General features: G+C 47.9%; 1 protein-coding gene and 1 long non-coding RNA gene across 4 annotated transcripts in view; one reads left to right on the top strand and one right to left on the bottom strand.

The window, feature by feature from the left end:
- RIN2 (Ras and Rab interactor 2) overlaps positions 1-7,594 on the bottom strand; it is a 227,673-nt gene extending 220,079 nt beyond the window's left edge. For 2 of the 3 annotated variants that reach the window (XM_070472226.1, XM_070472221.1), the window contains exon 1: positions 7,179-7,334. The gene's annotated coding sequence lies outside the window, so the exon portion shown is untranslated. Of the gene's footprint in view, positions 1-7,178; positions 7,335-7,513 lie in introns of those variants that run through there. The other variant, XM_070472222.1, reaches the window with a different exon arrangement.
- Positions 7,595-7,924: 330 nt separating this feature from the next.
- LOC139036643 (uncharacterized) lies at positions 7,925-15,095 on the top strand. Its single transcript, XR_011489464.1, has 4 exons — positions 7,925-9,118; positions 9,823-9,913; positions 13,459-13,566; positions 14,297-15,095. It is a non-coding gene; the product is annotated as an uncharacterized lncRNA (long non-coding RNA).
- Positions 15,096-16,091: the final 996 nt, after the last annotated feature.

Here is a 16,091-nt window from a genome sequence, read left to right as displayed (position 1 = left end):
CCTAGATCCCGAAACCTAAGCTGGGAAGGAGGCAGGTGAAGATGTGACATGAGCCAGACGCAGGGACCAGGTAGCAAGGCCAGTGGATTGTCGAGCAGGGCAGGGGCTGAGCCAAAGCAACTCTACAGGAAAAACAAGGTTTCACATCTCATGGTCGAGACAGAGGACAAGGTGGATTAAGTCCCCTCACCAACAGCCACCGGTGGAACTCATCTGTTGAACGTTGAATTCTTCTGAAAATGCTTTAGCTGTTACAGTGTTTGGCCCCTGCTTCTGTGCTGGGTCTTCATATGGTGTGTAAATACGCTTAGATCGTTTCGTATCTTGGTCCATTTTCCCAGCACTCACTAAAAAAAGGTTTCCTCAAAGGCAGTTTTGTTAAATTAAATAACACACAAGTATACAGCTGTATAAGAACCTTTAGTTCAGTCAACCTTCAACAACTACGCTGCCATGCTTATTGATTTTTGTCTCTGTTTCTAGAGTGATGTTTCATTTATAAAAGAATCAAAATCTCAGAATACAGTCTTGGTTCTCAAGTGAGGCTCTTTTTCTCTCTCCGGAAGAACTGAGTACAGCTTCCTCTGAAGCATTCCATTTTTTCCTCATTTTCTATGGGGGTGTACAGAGAATTCTTCAGTAAATACCAACTAAGACCCAGATGTTTAAATGCACTTATGGAAAAACATTGGGGAAAAAATGCTACTTTTTCATACTATTCACTTTCTTCTACCATTAATGTTGACTGTTTCTTCTCTCTTGCAATTGTTATTTTAATGGTTTCTTGGTACTTAACACTAAATGAAAAAAATACTGTAGGAAAGTAAGTCAGAAAGGGAAAAACAAACATCATATATTAACGCATATATATGGAATCTAGAAGGATGGTACTCATGAACCTATCTGCAGATCAGTAATGGAGACACAGACACAGAGAGCAGACTTGTGGACATGATTTGGGGAGGAGGAAGGAGAGGGTGGGACGTACAGAGAGTAATACGGAAGCATACATTACCATATGTAAACTAGATGGGAATTTGCTGTAAACTGGGGCTGGGTAACAACCTAGAGGAGTGATGGGGAAGCGGGAGGGAGGTCCAAGTGAGAGGGGACATGGGTAAACCTATGGCTGATTCATGTTGATGTTTGGTAGAAACCAACACAATTAGTGAATACTGTAAAGCAATTACCCTTCAATTAAAAGTAAATAAATTTTAAGAAAATACTGTAGGAAAAAACTAAGAAAGAGATTGATTTCCACCTTACATCAACACTTAAAATTAGATCTGATGATAGATCTCTTGAGATCTTAAGTCATAATGTTTAAAATCTCATCTCAGAAATATCTGTAAATGATGTGACTGACAAGGCCTTAATTTCCAAAATATACAAACAGCTCATACAACTCAACAACAACAAAAAAGAAACCCAATCCAACAACGGGCAGAAGACTTAAGCAGACATTTTTCCAAAGAAGAAATACAGATGATCAACAGGCACATGAAAAGATGCTCAACATCACTAATCATGAGGGAAATGAAAGTCAAAACCACAATGAAGTACCACCTCACACCTGTCAGAATGGCCATCATCAAAAACAAGAGCAGATGTGGAGAAAAGAGAATCCCTTCTGTGCTGTTGGTAGGAACGTCAACTGGTGCAACCACCACAGAAACCAATACAGAGATACCTCAAAAAATTTACACTAGAACTGCCACATGGTCAATTCCAATTCTGGATATTTATCCAAAGAAAATGAAAACAGGAACTTGAAAAGATATCTGCACCTCATGTTCACTGCAGCACTATTTACAAAGCCAAGATATAGAAAAAAACCTAGCTGTCCACTGATGGATGAATGGATAAAGATGTGCTACATATATACAATAGAGCATTATCTAGCCATCATAAAGAGTGAAATCCTTCCATCTGCAAAAACATGAATGTACCTTGAGGGCATCCTACTAAGTGGAATAAGTCAGACAAAGAAAGACATACGCCTTATAATTTCACTTATATGTGGAATCTTTAAAACACACACACACAGCCAAGCTCATAGATAAAGCAGACAGACTGCTGGTTGCAGGTGCAGGGGGTAGGAACAGGAGATGAAATGGGTGAGGGTGGTCAAAAGGTGCAAACCTCCAGGTATAAAATAGGTAAGTCAGAGAAGGCAGTGAACAGCATGTTGACTACAGTTAATAATACTATATTGCATATTTGAAAGTTGCAAAGTGAAAGTCGCTCAGTTGCGTCCAACTCTTTGGGACCCCATGGACTGTACAGTCCATGGAATTCTCCAGGCCAGAATACTGAAGAGGGTAGCCTTTCCCTTCTCCAGGGGATCTTCCCGACCCAGGAATTGAATCAGGGTCTCCTGCATTGCAGGTGGATTCTTTACGAATTGAGCTATCAAGGAAGTTGCTAAAATAAACCTTAAAAGTTCTCATCACACACACAAAAATTCTGTAACTGTATAGTGACAGATGTTACCTAGACTTATAGTGATCACTTCACAATATAAATACTGAATCATTAAGCTACATACATGAAACTAATATAAAGTTGCTTGTTAGAAAAAAATTCACAAACTGGGGGTAGTCTGGGTCCTGGCCAGTCACAACAAGTTCTGGATGGTCCGACTCACCATCAATGCAGGCGCTTTCTCTTTCCTTCCAGGTCCCTGGACATGGGCCTCTAGGTTCTGCCTCGACCCTATTCTACTTGTCCTGTGGCCTGTCCCTGGGTGAGTTCACCGACTGCCCCACTCTGGTCCCCTCAGCATCCCAGTAACTCCCCAACTCTGGCTCTTCACTGACAATTTCTACTGAGGTAACATACAGGACTTTTAAACTCAACAGGTTAGAAGTCGCACTATTTCTTCCCCACTTTCTCCCTTGGCCACCTATGCAGAAGGACACAAACATGCTCACTCAGGAATACCCACTCCATCTGATAGGTTCATTTTTCTCAAAACATTCCTTTCCTTGACCTCTGTGACATCATCCTATTAAATACAGATCTCTAAAGGAGCCCATATATCTTCCAGTCTTTGGAATAACCTGTGAAACAAATCTGCAGACACATTTCCTTAGCACTGGAGACCTAGAAATGTCTCCATCCAAATGCAGATGGACGTTAAATTCACCCAGCCTGTCTTATCACAGTATCACCTTTCCCAATGCTCCTCCTAGCCCACCACTCTCCTCTGAATCCCTGAAACACACACTGGAATCCTCTCTTCAGCTCCTCTCTTAAATGCAATCAAGCCTGAATAGCCAGGGGTACCAATGGGTGAAAAGTACATAACAGATTGCAGGCAAGCTCTGATTCAAAAACAACTGCAAACAATGGGTGTGTCTGAATTGGGGGCTTCTGAGGCACTGTCTGGGGAGGCTAGGTGAGCTCTGCCTGCTTAGCGCAGCCCAGAAAGCCCACTTGCTAGGGCCTGTTTGCACTGCCAACCGAAGTCCTCCAGGTCCCTCAGACCCGATCACACCCGGGGGCAGGGTGGGGATGGGGGACTAATTCATGTTAATCAGATGCATGCATGCACAAATGCTAAGTTACTTCAGTCCTGTCGGACTCTTTGAGATCCCATGGACTACCATAGCCCACCAAGCTCCTCTGTCCATGGGGTTCTCTATGTCTCCTGCATTGGCAGGTGGGTTCTTTACCCACCTAGTACCACCTGGGAAGCCCAATTACATGCATAGAAGCTGGCAAGCCAACAATTCACTCTAAATTTACAAGGGGGGATCACTGTGCCTTTTAAATGTCCAGAACATATATTTTCACTCTTCTGCGCACTAGTGTCCCTTGAACACTGCCTAGACTTTAGGAGGTTTTGCATGAACTAAGCAATCTCCCCAAGTGGACTCCTTAAGAAAGCTGGATCCAGAAGATGCTTCCTGGTTCTGGAGCCAAATGAAGTTGGCAACCATTCCATATTACGGAGTCATCCTAAAGAACCCCAATGCACATAATAATAATAATGGCACTGAAAAGTCCTGCACTGGAAAACCTACTTAACCTTCTTATTTCTCTAAGACATTTTACCCCTGTGACTCTGTAGTAATTTCTCTGAAAAAGTACCTCCGAACACACCACTGTGTAAATTCTGCTCTGGACATACATTTCATGGTGTGTGTGTATCTGAGTCCGGCCACCTCCAGCAAGTCAGCAGTGGTTCAGCAAAATGAGCACTGGGCCTGGGGCTCTGCTTCCAACTTTGGTGCTTTGACCTGTCCAGGCCTCTGTTTTTGCACCTACCAAATGGAATTATTAGTGTTGTTGTGACAAACAACTGTGATGTTATCTGGAAAAGCATTTTATAAAGCAGAATAATAATATGATTATCTGCCAAGGATATACCTATTGCTTTGAAACGCCTCCAAATGCTTTTTACAGAAGGATGCTGCCGCTGCTACTGCTAAGTCACTTCAGTCGTGTCGGACACTGTGTGACCCCATAGACAGCAGCTTACCAGGCTCCTCTGTCCACGGGATTTTCCAGGCAAGAGTACTGGAGTGGGGTACCATTGCCTTCTGTTACAGAAGGATACTTCTGTTCATTCTTTCAACACTCATTCCTGAAGTGTTAGGCAATAAGAGCTTGGAGCTGGCTTTCACCCTTAGGAAGTTCAAAGACAGGGGTCGAGCAGGAGCCACTGAATTCTGCTCAAAAGTAACTGCTTCCCAGGTGACTCAGGGGTAAAGAATCAGCCTGCCAATGCAGGAGACAAAGGATGCGCAGAAGACGCAGGTTAGATCCCTGGGTTGGAAACAGCCCCTGCAGTAGGAAATGGCAACCCACTCCAGTATTCTTGCCTGGAGAATCGCACAGACAGAGCCTGGTGGGCTACACTCCATGGGGTTGCAAAGAGTCAGAGAGGACGGAGTGAACATGCATGCACAATACACACCCAAGGACTCTGGGTGCCTGACCAGGGAAACGTGGCCAGAGTTCAGCTGAAACCACTAGGAATCTGGCAGCATCATCAGACCTGGATTGACATGAGGAACAGGACAGAGCCTCGTGGTGGAATGTGGGCAGTGCCTGTGCTAATTGGGCCCAACTGTGGCTAACCTCTCAGGGCTGAATACCCTCGGACAGAGGAGAAATGAGTTATCTGTCTCCTCCAAGAGGAGGGGGAGGATTTAGCTCCCCAAAGAGAGATTTCTGGAGAAGAAATTCCTCTTTGTAGTGGGTGGTGGCCCTTGAATCTGGCGAACCGGAGGGGGACCTGGGCCGGGTTTGGGAGAGGGCTGCTTGGACGTTCTCTCTAAACAAGAACATACCTGCAGGCCTAGAGCGAGTCAAGCTGCTCGCATCTATTTCTGCATGGCGGGGAGGGAAGGGCTATTTTAGATCTTCTTTTCTTAGAGAACATGTTTGCAGCGGGGAGAGGGTCTCCAGACAAAGGAGGTCACAGTAGCAGGGCGTTCTCCTGTCCCCAGCCTCCGAAGGCTGAGAACAGAATCCCCAAACCCCAAAGCTCCTGTCAACCACCAGTGCTCTTTCTGGAGTCCCAAATGGGGACCCCCCCCCACCACCCCACCTCAATCCAAGGCCACCATGCTGTGGAGGTGACAAGGCAGGGACAATGAACGTTTGTTCTAGAGACAGAACTGGAACTGGAGGCCGAAAGGAAATGCCCACCTCTATGTACACTCATAAAAATACTCTTGCATACTTGAACGGGGTTAAATAGTACCAGTTCCACAGTCAAAAAACATAACCTACAAGGGCAAACAATCGGAAAAAGAATGTATCTCTGTGTATAACTGAATCACTTTGCTGTACACTTGAAACTAACATAACAGTGTAAATCAACTATATTTCATTTTTTTTTAGAGTCATAGTAAAAACAAAAGAACATGACTATATATTCAATATAAAGCCGCACTGCCTAAACCGCAGCATACCACTCTGCCAAGGCTCAGAAACCCCCAGGTGGGGTCTAGACAAACAGGGCGCTTGGAAACACTGTTTCCACAGCACAGTGACGCAAGGTCATAACCACAGCCGGTCTTGATGTAAAACGTTGACATTTTGTTCAGGGGATTTTTCACATGAAATTTGATGGCTTTCAACAGTGCATTAAAATACTATTTTTGTTAATGACCAAGTTCCGCCAGCTGTTTGTTTTTGCTGCAATATTTACAAAGTCCTGTTGGTCCGAAGAGTTCCCTGGGGTTTCCTTTCTGATGACTGAACGTTCCTAAGAAACCCCACTGTGCCTGAAACCCTCAGGGCTGGAATACACCCCCCCCCCCCCAAGCTTGCGGGTTTCTGTGGGTTTCTGTCCTGAGTTAGGAAACCTCCCGGCACCCCCTTGCACCTCTCCCCCACTAGAGCAGAGAGGCGCCGGTGAGGGCCCGGGCGGCGGGGAGGGGGTGTCAGTCTCGGCTGTATTTCTTGGCAACACATCACAGGCTTTAAAGCTGAATTCTGCAAACTCTCCGAAGTCCCGCAGCCGTCGGGGCAGAGGGGCGCGGGCGGGTGGACAATGCGCTGGTGCAAGCCGAGTCCAAGGGTGGAGACCGAGCCCGAGGGTGGGGGGCGCGGAAGCCTTAGCGTGGGAGAGTGACCCCCTCCCTTCCCCGCAGGAACCCTGGGCTCCTCCTCAGCCTGCCGCACCGCCGTCAATCACGGCGACAGCCCCTTCGACCCCCGGCTGGCCTCTCCCCCGGGGGGTAATCTTTAGCCCGAGCGCACCGACCCGGCCTGCCCCAGGCTTGCCAGCCCCACTCCAAGTTGCGCGGCGCGGGGCGCACTTGACACGCCGCCTGCATCCCCGCAGGTCCAACTCCATCCAAGTCTCCGCGGCGGTCCGCCGTGCGCGCGCGCACCCGGAGCCCCCGCGCCTGCAGCCGCAGCGCCCCCTCTCCACTACCCTCCGCTCAGAGGCCCCGGGAAGATTCCCGGTGGGAAAGACCACCCTGGCCCAGTCCCGGCGCCCCTACTCCCTGGTGCCCCCTCCCCCGTGCGTCCCCACGACCCCAGAGCAGCTCGATTGCCAGGCCCCCCAGGTCTCCTCCGGAGGGGAGGAGCGTGCGAGAACTAGCGCCCGGAACCCCGCAGAGCCCCCGCCCGCGTGCGCCCGTCGGAGGGGGTCTCCGGGCGCTTGGGGTGCAGGCCCAGGGGGTGGGGTCTCCGCTGCCGCCGCCCCTTACCTCGCGCAAGCCCTCTCCGCAGGTCTCGGAGAGGCGGGCGACCCGGGCCCAGCGGACCGGCGCCGGGCTGACTTTCCCCGCCCGGGAGAAGCTGTTGGCGGAGGAAGAGGAGGCAGGCGAAGGAAGGGCTTTGTGTCTGCCTCGCGTCCTCCCTCGGCCCCAGCGCGGGCCATCCCCCTCCCCCAGCCGCCCTCCCGAACTCTGGAGCGATGGGGCGGGGGAGCCGAGGGGGCGAAGAAGGCGCCTGCGCGACCCGGGTCCACCCCCGCCCTTCCCCCCGCCCCCACCCCGTACCGCCCACCCTGCGCCCCAGGACGCGCAGCCTCTGCGCTCACCCCGGCACCCGGCGCCCCGGCGGCAGGGCGGAGAGCTGCCGCAGAAAGTTGATCTAACCCGGCGCGAACCCCGCTGGCCTGGCTCCCGACTCGCCTGGGCGCCGCCGCAGCGCTTTGCTCGCTCCCCCGGGGAGGGCCAGGCTGTTGTTCCCGGAGACAAGGCCCAGCGTCCCCTTTCGATCTGCTCATCCCCCGGCAGCATGAACGCGTGCACCCCCCTGCACGGGACGAGCCCCACCGCCCCGCCGCGGACCCCGATCCGCCGCGCGGGCTGGGAGCCCTAGTCCCGGAGGCCCGAGCAGGGCGCGGCGCTTTGTCCCGGGTTTGAACGCGCCCGCTGCCTGCCGCGCGGTGTTGTGCTGTCTTCGCTGGGTAGGGGGCCGCCTGGGCTTATTTCTGCGGGAGCGGCCCGGCCCCCGGCCCGCGGGAGTGCGAGGATGTGGTTTGGCTCCGCGCTGGGAGAACTTTCTCACCCCTGGTGGGAGCTAGGCGCACAGGCAGAGAGGCGAGGGGGTGCGGGCGGGTTCACCGCCCCGAACCAGCAGTGGTCTGGCGAGTCCCTGGTGAGGGGAAGTTCTCACACTTCCCCGCTGGAGAGAAATACCTAAAGGTTACCAATTACCAAAGTAGCTGGTGTCTCGAAAAATACAAAACAAACAAACAAAAGAACAACTCAGAGACACCCGTTCTGGACAGAGCAGTAAAAGAAAAAGGAAACCAACGGACAGAAACCTTATATTTTGTTTCCGTCCTGCCCCAGACCAGTAGCCCAAGAGGAGGCCTGCATTTTATCGGTGGTGGTACTTGTGAATCCTGCCTTCTAAAAGTCCCCAAATTTATCCTTTGTATTCAGCTAGGCTCCCAGGAAGACAGAACCCACTGTGCTCATTTTCTGTTCCAAGCCAACCATTCCATGAATAATTGAGCACCTGCTTTTGTGCCAGGCCGTGCTGTAATGGGATGAGCTAGAGACAAAAAGACCAAAAGATCTTTGTTATTGATTCCAAACAAAGATCTCCCTGCCCTTGGTGGAACTGACCTACTTGGACGGGGGTGGGGTGGGTGCAGGGGCAGAGGGTGATCCATGAACATCAGCCAGTTAATTATCTGGGCTGTAGAAAAGGTCTGCAGTGGGAACTGGAGACAAAGTAAGCAGGCTGGGGGGTCCTTATGTCTGGGGTGCTCCGAGGAAGCCGGCCTGAGCAGGTGGGATTCGGACAGGTGAGGAAAGGAATTAACTGGAGAGAGGACTAGTGGCAGAGGCTCTGAGCTGCTGGGTAGAAATCACGATCTACGTGGAGGGTAATGTGGTCTGACTACATTGCTGAAAAATGGGTCTGATGTTGTACGGGAGAGTCCATTGCAAGGGGCAAAGGTGGAAAGAAGTTAGGAGACTTGAAATGATCTCAGATTGAGGGAAAGGTGGCCAGAGCTGAGGTGAAGTATGGATTCTTACTGGTTTTGCAGGTAAAAGTGTCAGGAATTCCTCTGCCGTTGGATACACTGGAGAAGGGAGAAGCAGGCAGAGGCAGGCCTGGCCCCACATCTCTCCCCCTTCCCTCCCTTCCTCCACCAGGAATGATTGTGTTTTGTAGACAGCCCCAGGTAAATACCAAACAGGTATGGCCTCTGCTCCTTCCTTCCTGTTGTTTTCCTTTTCTTCCTTTCTAGCACCCTCTTGAAAACTTTGTTCATCTTGTGGACACAGGCTCAATGTATCCCAGAGCTTGGGACCCATTAGGCCCTATTCCCCCCAGGGAAACATTACTGTAGAGATGGATTTGGGGGTTACTCAACCAAACTGTTTACTGGGTAGCAACTGTGTATGTGCCAAGCACTGTTGTAGGCTTTGGGGCTACAGCAGGGAACCAAACAGACAAAACATTGTATTCTCCTGGAACCCTCAGTCTCATGGGGAGAGAGTCAATAAACCAGACAAACAAGGAAAATATGTGACATGGTTGATGAAACGTGACATGGTTGATGAAACGTGCCATGGAGGAAAAATGAACCTGGAGAGGGTTCTAGGGAGGGTGCTAGGGAGGCTGTGATTTGAGATAGGTGGTCAGAGAAAACTCCAGGGGGAAAGAAAAAAAAAAAGAAAACCTTTTTAAAATAACAAACCTTGGACCCTCTCAGGGACATATTCACACTTGGCAGGTTTGGGTTTCCCCGACCCGGGTCCCTGGAGACTGCAGCATGCACTCCAGTCAGCCGCAGAGATCACAAGTGGTCTGGGGGCACTGCTGTCAGCTGAGGACCAGCCAGCCAAGAAAACGACATTTCTAATGAAGTTATTTCCCTTCCAGAGTAAACCAAGCAGCCCTGGTCTGGAAGCATTGCCCAGAGCTGGCAACTTGGCAATTTGTTTCTTTGCCCTGTCAAGCAGGGCAAATAGAGGTGAGTGTCCTGTGCACAGAAAAGGACTTGAAAAAAGTGGTTTGGTATTCCAGGATCTGAGCTGTACAATCATCACAATGATAATGATGGCTTCTCTTTATTTATGCAGCTGCAATGGTAATGGGTAACGTTACCTTGCTCAATCCCCATAGCCACCCTGAAATTGTTTGAGGCTTTCTTTGTGACCTAGTATATGATCTATTTTGAAAAAAATTCCATATTTATCAGAAAAGCCTTATTAAATGCCCCCCCCATAATCTAGTTCATACTTAGCATATAGTAGTTGTTCAAAACTGTTTATTCCTGAACTGAAACACCAGCTGATTAAATGTGAATTCATCTTTTGCATTTATTCTAATCATTTGTGTCATTTACTTTTATAATTTTCTTTGCCAGTCTTCTAATTTATATCCTGCTTTCTCCCCTATCCCATTCCTGAATAAATGAACATCTTCCATTTCAACTGGAGTTCTGACACTTTTCCTTGCATTTTCTACCTCTTGTATTCTAACATTGTCATGCTGTTACCTAGTACATGAATATTTATGGGTACTATGCTTTTACAATGGATGGCAGTTATCAGTATAATAAGCCTCCTTTGCCCCATTAAATGTGTTTGTCCTGATTTATTTTGAAATTCATACCATGACCCCCACTTTCTTTGTGTCTATGTTCAATACATTTTTTAGTCTATCTTCTATTTTAAATCTTTTTGCATCTTTTTATTATGATGAGTCTTTTTGAAGCAACATTTATATAATTGAATTTTCTTTTTAAACTCAACTGATGAATTTGTTTCAATTTTTGCCATCTTGTTTTATGATGTGGGGATTTTATAATCCCCTGCCCCTTCCTGAGTTCTGTACCTTTTTGGTAAAACTGACTGTACTTTCTGTCCTCATATTTTCTTTGGGCATTTGAAAAGTATAGTTCTTGTTTTGGCCAGAGTGGTTCATTCCATCCTGTATTCAGTTATGATTCTGTATAGGGTAGCAGACACTGTTGTAGGCACTCTAGTTATTTGATGAATATATGAAGGGCTTCCCAGGTGGTGCTGGTGGAAAAGAACCCACTTGCCAATGCAGGAGACATTAGAGATGTGAGTTTGATCCCTGTGTTGGGAAGATTCCCCTGGAGAAGGAAATGGCAACACACTCCAGTATCCTTGCCTGGGAAATCCCACGGACAGAGGAGCCTGGCAGGCTGCAGTCCATGGGGTGGTACAGAGTCGGACACAAATGAAGTAACTTAGCATGCAGGAAGCCAAGAAGAATCTGTACAAACCTGATGAAAAGAACCCTTATCCTCTGTTTGCTTCCTCATAATTTCAGTTACTTTTCCACAATCACTCTTTGTTCAATGAAGTATATAAGCACTTAGGCTTAATCACTTTGGTGGTTGTCCTGCAAAGGCTGCTATGCATGTGTAAAAATAGAATTTGGATGCTTTACTTCTGTCAATCTGTTTTATGGCCGCTTAAGTCTTGGGCCCAGCCAGAGACTCTAAGAGAACAGAGGGAAAGTTTGCTTCCCTACACTGTGCAGGTAGAATCACCAGGGCATGCTTATTTATATGTCTCTCCTGGGTTATGTTTGGGTGCGATTTAGATTTATTTATTTATAATTGGCCACACTCTGCATGGCATGTGGAATCTTAGTTCCCTGGCCAGGGATTGAATCTCAACCACTGGATTGCCCAGGAAGCCCCTGGATGCAATTTAGATTATATTTTAGTTGAGTTTAGCCATGGGTAAATTTATTAAATCTGGTGGGTGCCTTAAAAGTAGCAGATATTTGTGGACATTAACTGAAAAAAAGTGTCTCTTTTGAGATAGTTGAGTTACAATGAAATGCTCAGGGTGGCATTTTAGAAATTGTGTGTGGATGTGCTTGCCAGTGTGTGTTTATACCCCATACCTCATCCAGTAGTTATTCTGAAAGTCCTCAGGGCATGTTGAAGAATCCCCCTAGCTGCTTAGGTTTCAGGGGGAGCCCTTCAGTGAATAGTGGTGCCGTTTCCTGAGATGGGAGCAGTTTTGGAGGGATGAGAGGTAAAGACTCCTGGCCGTCTTTGGTTTATTTGAGAACTGCCTGCCCTGACTCGGCCCATGTGCACTGCGGGATTTACCGCGCTTCCTATTCCCTGCTCACCTGCCAGGCCCCTGTTCTTCCCAGTCTTTGTTTATGGGCGCTGGACTTTAGAACAAAAGCTTTTACATCACTGAATTATTATTTTTCTTCTGCGTGACTCATCTGTTGAGAATTAATTGTATATCTGTATTCGGCCTAATGTGAGGCTGAAAGGGCTTTGTCAGTCACCACTGCCAGGATGTTTCCAATCAGTTTTACTCCACACAGGTTAATTTCTCTCCTGTAAGTAAACCCTATTTTCTCTTGGCTTCCGTGCCAACCACGTGTCCTTTGGATCTACTCCTCCTCCTTCTCCTTCTCCGTCTCCTCCTGCATGACCAGACTCCAGGGAGTGCCCCCCACTTTTGCTTGCCCCCCACCCAGCACCATACCCATTCACACTCTCTGGATAAACACTTTATACCACTGATCATAGATCTATAACCCCAATTCTAACCTCTCATGTACTTGATAACTCTCTTACATCTTCTACTCCTGGGAGGTAACAGCTACTCCCTGTTTACAGACAAAGTTAGAGCTCCTAATTTGCTCCTCTAAAATTCTCCCCAAACTTCCCTATCTCTGCCTTATCCTTAATTTCTTGCTTTTTCTCACCTTTTTTTCTTCCAGTTTTATTGAGATATAATTGGCATAGAGCATGGTATACATTTAAAGTGTACAGTATACAGATGACTTACATACATCATGAATGATCACCACAGTTTATGAACGTCCATCATCTCTGATAGATACGAGGGGACTTTGCTGGTGGTCCAGTGGTTAAGACCTGTGCTTCCAATGCATAGGGGCATAAGTTCAATCTCTGGTTGGGGAACTAAGATCCTGCAGGCCACACAGCCAAAAAAAGAGTAAAAATTTTAAAAATCCACCCATGGTGGAGGGAAATAATTTTTTTAAAAAGCCAAAACCTCTTATAATATGAAATTAAAGAAATAGAAAATATTTTCCTTGTGACGGGAACTCTTGGGATTTACTCTTAACAACTTTCACATATGACATGTAGCAGTGTTAATTACATTTATCATGCTGTACATTATATCCCTAGTGTTTATTTATCTTATAACCAGACGTTTGTACCGTCTGATTATTTTCATCCAATTTCCCTCCTCCTCCTCCCCTCGGCCTCTGGTCTCTTTTTTCCTATGAGTTTGTTTTTGAATTGTAATTGACCCATAGCACTATGTTAGTTTCTGTTGCCCAACATAGTGATTCAGTATTTCTATATATTTCAAACTGATGCCCTCAAAATGTCTGCTTACAGTCTGAAACCCTACAAAGACAAGACCCTTGCTTTTTCTTTAGTTCTGACTACAGACACATCAGTGACACCTTCCTGCTTTCCCCACAACATGCAACCTGAATCTGTCCCCTTCTCTCTGTCTCCCTTCCCACCAGACTGGGGCTGAGCCATCACTCCACAAGCCAAGGAGGCTTCTCCCTGAAACACTGCGTCCAGTCTGGCCTCCAAGGATCTTTACACACGAGCAGGCAGAAGGACAGACAGTAAGTCAACACTGAGGTCAAAAACTTTCGAAGATGTGAACGTGCCCCTGTATGCCAGCTATTGCACTGTACTATTATGCTTTTCAAGGTACTGTAAGATTTAAAATGTTTCATTTTTTGTCTTTTTATGTATCATTCATGTGAAAAATATTATAAACCTATTACAGTACAGTGCTTTATAGCTGATTTGGTACCTAGACTAACTTTGTCAGACTCATGAATATACTTTCAAAACAGAACTGATTCATGTGTAGGAGACTTGCTATACCATAGTCTGAATGGAAGCCAGGTCACATTGCTTCCCTGCTCACCATCTGGCTTCTCATAGTGCTTCTGGAAATTGAAGTCCTTCTCGAGGCCAACCGAGTACTCACACCCTGGCCCCGTGCCCCACCTTGAGGCCCACCCCCCGTGGCCCCCCAACTTCCCACTCCCTGCCCCTGGGCTCTGGTCTTCTCTTTGTTGGACACCCTGGACTTTTTCCAGCTCAGAGCCTTTGCAGGAGCTGTTTTCTCTCTGTGGTCCTTTGCATGTTTGCACTTCAGGCATAGAGCGCACTTTTGAAGACTATAGACCCAGGGATTTTTTTTTTTTTATTATGTTCTCATAGTTCAGTGGCAGTTTGGTGAATTATAAAGTTCTAGGTTCAGAGTTATATTTATTCAAAAAATCAAATTCCCTGTATGCTGTGGAGAAGCCTGAGGTCAACTGTGCTCTTGCTTCATTGTAGGTGGTCGGCTTCCGTCATCTGAAAGCTGGGAAATAGCAGCTCTCTCTTCAGTGTATTTGAATTCCACTGTGATGGGGTCTGAGAATTTTTCTTCATCCACAGTGAGGTGCTTTCTTCAGCTGTAGACTCTCATCTGTCTTCATTCTGGGGAACTTAAAGACATGCCTTCAGGCCCTTCCCCGTCTCCTTCTGGATCTGCACGTCAACTTCCATCCTCCGAGCCTTTTAACTTCTCCCTCTTCCATCTCCAGTCTCCTCTCCTGCCTCCTTGGAGAGGTCCTGGGTCACATCTTCCTGCTCATTGGTTCTTTGTATCTTTTTTTTTTTTTCTGCACCATGCAGTTTGTGGGATATTAGTTCCCTGACCAGATCGAACCTAGACCCTCAGTGGTAGAAGCACAGAAGAACTATTTCATCTGTTAGAAGTGGAAGACACGGACATACACATTTTCAAGACAAAGGATCATATGTCAAAGTGACAGCTTGATATTTTACACAAAGTTCACTGGACACAGAGTTCCGGTAAGCACCTGCAAAGCAAGCAGTAAGTCTCTATGACTCTCTCCAGAGCCAGGAAAACACACTGTCCTTTTAAGAAATTGCATTGCTGGCATCAGAAGAAAGAAAAAATTGATCTTCATGGTTGGGCAGGCCTTCTTATCTTTGTGGCACTCAAGGTTTGTGTGTAATTCAAATGCACACAGCACACTGGAGAGGAAGGAGGTCCAGACATGCAGAGAGAGAATTTTATGTTGAATTTTTCTTGTCCTGCCTTAAAATATAAATTTTATTTCATCACTAGCAGACAGTTTTTTATGTGTCATTATGTATTCACGGGGTGCATGTGATAAGTTGCTAGGGCATCCTAGGTGGCGCCAGTGGTCTGCCAATGCAGGAGACCTAAGAGGGTTTGATTCCTGGATTGGGAAGATACCCTGGAGGAGGAAATGGCAATCCATTCCAGTATTCTTGCCTGGAGAATCCCATGGACAGAGGAGCCTGGCAGGGCTACAATCCATAGACAGGGTAGCAGAGTCGGACACGACTGAAGCGACTTAGCACACGTATTCATGGGAGTGACAACCGTACCTTTTCCTTGTTCTGTAGGCTGTAAGCAAGTCACAGAAGCAGAGGCTTGTAGTGCAGACTTCAGGGTGGGGAGCACGAGGCCCTTTGCCACCTCGTGGGATTCGGCCTACTGCTGAGGGGGAGGGGAGGGGCCCATGAGCCCTGGGGAACATCTGTGGTCACATCCATTACTGGCTTCCACTGGAAACATCCCTGCTCTGGGTTTCATTTGGAAACTCCTAGAAGCAGCAGCACTGGGCGACAACCCCTTGCCCTAAGCCCTGTCTGCCCCTCCCTGGGGTCCACAGGAAGGGATGCCTAAGGGGCTCAGGTCCTGGAGCCTCTTTCCAGGGACCCCTCACCGCGGCGGGTATTGGGACTGCCCTGCTGTGCTCTGGAGAAGGCAATGGCACCCCACTCCAGTACTCTTGCCTGGAAAATCCCATGGATGGAGGAGCCTGGTGGGTCGGGAAGAGTCGGACACGACTGAGCGACTTCACTTTCACTTTCATGCATTGGAGAAGGAAATGGCAACCCATCCAGTGTTCTTGCCTGGAGAATCCCAGGGATGGAGGAGCCTGGTGGGCTGCCGTCTATGGGGTCGCACAGAGTCGGACACGACTGACGCGACTTAGCAGCAGCAGCAACTGTGCTCTAACACTGCATTCGCATCAGGGCCCAGCCCCACGGCGCTGTTACAGGGCAGTCAGGGGAGACACAAGGGTAG

Source organism: Odocoileus virginianus, chromosome 9, assembly GCF_023699985.2.
Source record: "Odocoileus virginianus isolate 20LAN1187 ecotype Illinois chromosome 9, Ovbor_1.2, whole genome shotgun sequence".
Taxonomy (NCBI): Eukaryota; Metazoa; Chordata; class Mammalia; order Artiodactyla; family Cervidae; genus Odocoileus; species Odocoileus virginianus.
Note: the sequence above shows the minus strand (reverse complement) of the source record. Positions and strands in the feature narration are given on the sequence as shown.